The following is a 7,994-nucleotide window of genomic DNA, read 5'->3' on the forward strand; positions in this document are numbered from 1 at the left end:
TAGATAGATAGATAGATAGATAGATAGATAGATAGATAGATAGATAGATAGATAGATAGATAGATATTAGGGGTGTAACGATTCATCTACTACATCGATGTATCGATTTATTTTCCTATGATCTAACTACATCGATCTGTGCTCGGCAAGTTGGCCTTCCGGACGACATATATCGATCTAACATTGTTTTAAAAGGTAATCAATCGATTGTATCGATCATAGGAAATAACGCATTGGATTTAAGCACGTCAGACTTTATATTGATGTTTTTTCTTAGCACTTTTAATGATAAAGGCGTTAAACGTTACTCGATTCAGTCTGCCTATCTGTGACATCATCGCAACGCACCAGCAGCAGCAGCGCTCATTGAAATGAATGGGATCGCGTCGCTTTGTCGCTGCGTGTCGCTGGCGGTGTGAACGGGGCTTGAGAAAACAAAACATAGCATGGCGCATGGCAGAGGAGAAGCCAACGAGCGAGAAATGATCAAGCCACCAGGAGAAAGAGCTACCTGTACTTTCAACCCTTGCTTGTTACCTGTGCATTCCTGACACCAGTGTGCCAGCAGAGCGAGCTTTTAGTACTGCTGGCGACATAGTGAACGCACAGAGAAGTGTTCTGCGGTCAGATCATGTTGATATTTTTGAAAAAGAAATCTGTAGAGTCATTGAAGAGTAGTTGGTTACATTTTATCTTTTGTTAAATATTGTTTGTTTATTAAACTGAGAGTAGTAGCAGGTTCAGCCAGTTTATTCAATCTGAAGACATGTTGGTTGCACTTTATTTTTGATATTAATATTGTATTTGTATTATTTTAATGTTGAAAAACAACAGCAAAAGTAGCAGGTAAACTTACTATTAATTCAACCTGAAGAGAAGTTAGTTGCACTTTATTTTTGATATTAATATTGTAATATTTTTATGTTGGAAAACAAAAGCAGAAGTAGCAGGTTAACCTACTGTTGAAATGTTGGTTGCACTTACTGTGCTTTTATTGAATATGTATTGAATATTGAAAATGAGAGCAGAAAAGGTTAACTTCCTGTTAATTCAACCTAAACTGTTGGTTGCACTTTATTCAAATAAAATTTTAATGCATTTGCCATTAATTGTTGTTTACTTGTTTGTTTATATCCATAATTAATTGATACCTGATTCCCTTACAAGAAACAACAGGAATCTAGGAAATTTCACCTGCACTGACCAGTATCCAGATTTTATTTCAGTCACACAATTTTTGGCTAAAAAAGTTACTGAATCGATTTCAAGTCACTGAATCGTTTCGGATCGTATCGTTCTAAATTAACCAATATCGTCCTTGAATCGTATCGACAACCTCAAATCGTGATACGAATCGTATCGTTGTTAAAACGAATCGTTACACCCCTAATAGATATCGCCTTACCTCAGGTACCACAGAGCCCTGCCTGTGACAAGATGGCCGCCGGTGATGACGTTAGAGACTCCGCTGTAAGACATCTAGCGTTTATTATGTACATCTATGGCTGCAAGCAGCAATTATCGGGGCCAAGCACAAAGAACACAATAAGTCATGACTGGATGGCTGGGAGCATCAGACCAATTTCAACAACGAGCAATTCAAGATATTTTAAGATGATTTTAGGCAAAATGGCTGAAAAATCATAAATCCTGTCACTAATAATTTGATCTAATGGTTTATCACTTTCAACCAATAGGTGGCACTGTGATGAAAATGTGTTGTGGTCAGAGTGAGGTGACAATGATACATGCAAAGTTTGCTGTCAATATGCCAAAGCATTGCAGAGATACAGCCTTAGGCCGGTTTCACACTGCACGCATTAGCGTAAGCAGGCATATTTTTTTCGGCGCCCATGTTAACAGATCAGAGCATTCATTATCTTAACTTTAAGGTTACTTTTATCATGTAAACTACCTATACACATATATATGTATATCTATGCCTGTATACAGCATGTTATATGCATCTGTGTTTTGGACAGAGGGGGGTCGCATTTGCAGCAGATGCTGCCCATCATAAATCAAAGAACGAGACAGACAGGGGTCCGGGGAGAACACTGGGAAAGGTGAAACAATGGACAATATTCGTCTGTATTTGCAATACACAAGCCGCGGTTCATCATCGTCTGAAATGCGTCAAATTTGTTGCTGTGGTGTACAAAAACGTTTTGTCTATCGGCAGAAAAAATCCATAACTTTTTGTCGGCAGTCTGAAGATTATCTGAATTTGGTGAGAATTGGGACAAACATTCTAGAACTGGGGTGTCCAATTTTTTTTAAAAGGGGGCCAGATTCGATGTTGTTGACATACCCAGGGGCCGGTTCCTTTTCTATTATTTATATATATATATATATATATATATATATATATATATATATATATATATATATATATATATATATATATATATATATATATATATATTATATATATATATATAACTAACATGTTTTGTTTCTTGGAAACATGACAGATTTGACAAAAGCTTGAGCTGACAGTAGAGTAGCTTGAGATAGGACACAGATGTAAATTTATAGATATTTAACAATCCCATTAAAACCAAAAAGTTTTAAATTAAATGTTAATATTATTATTGAGTTAGAACTCTATTCTTATTTAAATTAACAAGTAAAACTACTGCAAAAAATGCTTTTCTTAGTAGCTATTTCTGTCTTTTTTTCCAGTACAAATACCGAAAAAAATCTTAAATCAAGATTCGTTTACTAAGGAAAATTACAAATTTTTTCTTGATATCTGGGGGAAAAAAATCTAAATGAATCGAGTTTTTGCTTAAAACAAGCAAGATGATCTGCCAATGGGGTAAACAAAAAATATTTTCTGTTTGGGACAGAAACAAGAAATAAGATTGCAAACAGAAACAAGATTTTTTTTTCTTGCCCCATTGGCAGATAATTTTTCTTGGTTTAAGCAAAAACTCACTTCGATTTCATTTTATTTTACAGAAAACAAGAAAAAATATCTTCTCATTTAACTTATCTAGTAAATGCATCTTGAATTAAAACTAATTTAAGATATATTTAGACTAGAAACAAGACAAAAACATTAAATAAGAGCATTTTTGCAGTGCACACATGGCAAAAAAGGAAATATTATTATTTCTATATCTAGAATGGCTTTATGGTATTAAGTCAATAAACATATAAATACAAATGCACAAAACTGCAAGTTTATGACAAAATAGTCTGCAATTTGGCCTTTATTGCTCATTTAATACATGTCTACATTAAAAATGAAATAAAATTAGATATTAACCTATATTTCAGAGAAATGACCACGGTTACAGTTAGTGTTACCAGTAACGCCATGATAAATGTTGGTGAATTGTTGTTTGAAAAGTATTTTAACTGGATCGGCTCAGTGTTTCTCCTGATTTGCACGTTAGTGTTGTTGATTAAGTCAACGCTCTTTAACTGCTTTAAACTAAATTAAATCACAGAGAGATTTGCAGCTTTTAACAGAGACCTTTGCGCCAAACTCGAGCGCTTCTCACGGGATGTTTAGTGGTCGCGTGATCGAGACACTCAGCAAGTAAACACATTTGTTCAGAGTTGCACAGAGCACAAGTATCGCTGTTTCGTTACGCTTTTGGCGCGTTAATGTTTCCCTGGCCTAAAATCTAGTACTGCCACCTTGCGTTGACATTGTGAAACTGCACGATTTGTAAAATATACGTGGCGGGCCACATATAATATATTTTAATAGACATGCTGTGGGCGTTTGAAATTCATCCCCTGGCCGGACTTTGGACTTTAGAAGGAGTTTGAAAAAGTAGATTTTTAAAGACAATACAAATAGCGGACAGGAAGTTTGGCTGACTGTGGCAAAATTGGTGTCTATGTTATTGCCATGACCCAAGGAATCTATAAAGTTTCATTACAATAGGCTAATTTAATCAAAAGTTATTACCATTTTTGGATTTTTTTTATTATAACTTTTGACCACAAGGTAGCTCTGCCCCCAAACTTTTTATGTACCGTCAAGGCATGGTGCTGAAAACACATACTTAGTTTGGTAACAATACGCCAATGCGTTTGTAAAATATAGCATTTTACCTCAAAATACAAGATGGTCGACACCTAAAATGGACGATACGGGAAAATTGGGTATCAAATGATAAAGGCATGCTAGACCAAATCTAACAAGACCATTTTTTTATTTTTTGGCAAACTGTTCCGAAGTTATAAGCAAAAAATAACCTGTCATGGTTGTCATAACACACACAAGTTTGGTCACCATTTGCTAAAATGTTGCGGAGATATAGCCGCGGACAGATGGCACTTCGTCTAATTCGCTCGCAAGTTAACTTGAATTCCCTAACTTTTTGTCGGCATAGTCTGAAGATGAACTGATCCATTTTTCGTGAAAATCGGAGCCACAGCCTAGGAGGAGTTCGAAAAAGTTCGGAAAATTCAAAATGGCGTAAAAAGTTTCATGATGGAAAATGACGTCATAGGCTGCATTTGAATAAACGTAAGTGCAAATCCGATTGAGTTAGAGACTCCAAATTTGGTATGGTGACAGTTCAGACTTTCTTCCATCTGTGTGCCAAATTTCATAACTTTTCTGCAAGAGGTTCTATAGGCTGCCATAGACTTCCAAAGCGGAAGAATAATAATAAGAAAGCCAACGATTACAATACACACCTTCGGTGCTTGGCCACTAATAATTGTATAGCAATAATGCACTTGTGTTAAGAACATCTTAAGAATTACATATACACGGCAAAAACAGCCTGCTTTTCATGATTATTTACTAAAATATGACTGTTTTTTTGTGCCAGAAACCTTGACAAACCTTATTCAAGAGAGCTTTATTGTCACACTCACGCCAGCCATTTACAAGTACACAGATGAGGTGAACTGGTAAGAGAGACAAAAGTTGAATTCAGGTGGGAAAAAATAAAAGTGTAGGATAAGCCTATATAATAATTTCGCCGGTACAATGGCTGCACCTTCACCCGTCATGTAGCCCAGCTGGCCAAGGATTTTTTCCCTCTATGAAACATGGCATCTCATAATCCCGTTTCGCTCATGGAGAGCAGTAAATTAAACTGTGGGATCAAGATGGGCGTCCATTCATTCAGCTTGTGTGGTAGACGCTCTCCCTCTATAACTTTCTTTTTATTGCCCATGGTGAACGGTGGAGTGTGACTGGCAGGTGTGATAAGTCAGCGTACCAGGGGCATGTGAAACAGAGTATATAGTGCACTAACAGGAAAGCAGCCAGCTGACAGCTTGACAATAGCGTCCAGCCCTGGAGGACACCAGACCTGCGCTGAGCCCAGACAATAGGAGCCAAAACCTCTCCCTTCAACTGGTGACAAGATACCGTAATGGGAAGGTAATCATCGAAGAAAAGCGCCATCAAATATTCAAAAGCTGCCGCGGCATGGGGTTGATTAAATATCGACTCCTCTGTTCCGCTGTCATGCTCGGCTTTGACTTCTCGCGCAGGTCCCGCGGTCTCAGCCTGTTGTCAAGCTCGAAGGCATGCGAGACTTTCCCACCTCCCGGTTTGGCCCCTCGAAACTGTACTCGTCGAGAACCCGTTTTTAATGGACTTATCTAGTGCCACAAAACAGCCTTCTTTCATGGTGGCTCGCTGCCTCTGAGAATGAATGCTGGGTTTTCTGTTTCTTCACATCATAAATGCAGAGATTATTAACTTCCACACATTAGCCGGGTTTCCTATTACGAGCAAAACTTTTGCGATATTTTCCAAATGTTCCAAAAACGAATGATGTTATGTGACTAAAACATTATTTTTTTCTCTCGCTAGAAGTCATTCCAATCATCATGGCGACGGATGTTAGTAGGTTTGCGTATATCGCAGCCACCGCACTAGCCATTATTTTTTATCCAAGGAGACGTAGGCGTGTTATCCAAGCATTAAAGACAAGGAAAGCCTCTTATACTTGTGAGCGGCACGTATGAGGTGTTTCTCCCTCATATCTGCTTCAAGGTCGTGATAAATTGTGGCATTTCTATGTTGTTTAGAATCCAGTATTCACGTAATTATTGTGTCTTTTATGAGTTTGATAAAGAACTCTGTCTCGTCTTCTGTCCAAACATACGCGCCATCTTTAAAAAATGAGTATGCGGCTTTTGCGTATGCCAGGTGACTTGTAATTGCGACAAAAAAAACTTTTCATTGCAGTTTTGCGAAATATTCCTTTTTCTAATTCCCTGAAAAACCACCTCATGCGAGCGTAAAAACTTTTTTGCGATATATGGGAGTTTTTTCAAAATTGACATGTTTCCACTGGGCGTATTTTCATTTCGCAATTTCAATTTGGGCAAAAGGAAAGAAATATGGACGTAGTGTCCGTGACGTCACCCATAGGATTCTGAAGAGCAGTTTTGAAGCGTTAAGTAGGGTCGAGCTGGCCGTCGCCATCTTGGCAGTCACTCCCGGATAACAGAAAATGGGAAAAGAGGCGGGACGTGGGCGGAGCTGAGGTGACGTGATGACTAACAGACAGCAGACAAACGACAATCCACCTGTCACTCAAAGTGGCCACGCCCTTAATTATGCAGAACTTTAAGGCTTTATATAATGTAAACGAATGAGTTATAAAACTGAAAACTGCTTTAACGATAAATCGAGTCCCGTGACCAGTATGGCGTTTTGTTCAACAAACTTTGCCATTGCAATTAATTAAATTTATTTTATTTTTATATTAATACCAGCATCATGTAGAGCAAATGTTTCATTGTAATGGACGTATTGAACAGGCTTCCAGAATTGACGAACGGCTCCGTCTGTTTATTGGCAGTATAAAACTTCAGATCAGGGTTTTTTAACTTACTAGAGGTGCAGAACGCCACATGGCAATTTTTCGGGACTGCACCAAGCAAAAAATGAATCGTAAAACATTACAAAGAGTAAAGATAAAGTGTCCAACAAAGTCTACGTGCATTCATTCTAATGGCTTGTTTTCATATGCATATGGCGGATATGACGTTTTGTGAGCGTTCCCAGTCATTTCTTTTTAGAAAACTGACCATAGAAGAAGACTAATGCTAATATGCACTATATTAGCATTAGTCTTCTTCTTGGTCAGAGGAGAACTGGCAGCCCGACTGAGCCTGGTTTCTCCCAAGGTTTATTTTTCTCCATTAGGTCACCTGATGGGGTTTTGGTTTCCTTGCCACTGTTGCCTCTGGCTTGGCGTGCTCAGCTGGGGACACTAAATTTTTTCTACATTTTTCAACTAAATATCAAAATAAATCTAATTATTAAAATAAATTAACCAAATAAACTAAATTACCGATCAAATTACTGATCTAAAGCCCACACTGTCACTGTATGATAATTGAAATGAACTGATGACATCACCGTTTTCTCCAGAATGGCTATACAGCTGAATAAAATTATGCTGCATTATTTTCCTGTTTAACACTGTAAAGCTGCTTTGAAACAATCTGCATTGTTAAAAGCGCTATATAAATAAAGGTGACTTGACTTGACTTGACTATACCACCCCTTGTGGAAACTCTGTAAATGCAATGAGAAATATTATATATACAGTAAATATATATATTTATATTTCACACATATATATATTCATTCCACTTAAAAAGGAACAATATCTAGCTGATTAAATACCTTAGATGAGCATAACTAAAAATTTAAATTTTTGAATGAAATTTCAATTACTTTTAAAGATTTTATTAACTTCCCCCAGTTTTACAGGTCTGGGAAGCACAATTTTAAATATTCAGATTTGATACAACCATATTTGTTTAGTTTCTCAGACAAACAGACAGCTAAAAACCTTTTTTTAGAGAAAATGTAAATGTCTTCTATTCTCTGTGCATGAACAGCACCATAAAAAACATGGAAAACTTGCTGTTAATCTATTTTTCTGCACAGTTACACATTTTTCAACATAGGCTTTTGGTTACCAACTATACAAACCCCTAAATAATATGTTAAACTAAATATTTTTTGAGTGTCCATAACTCCGTCA

Source organism: Gobio gobio (genome assembly GCF_949357685.1).
Source record: "Gobio gobio genome assembly, chromosome: 13".
NCBI classification, from domain to species: domain Eukaryota; kingdom Metazoa; phylum Chordata; class Actinopteri; order Cypriniformes; family Gobionidae; genus Gobio; species Gobio gobio.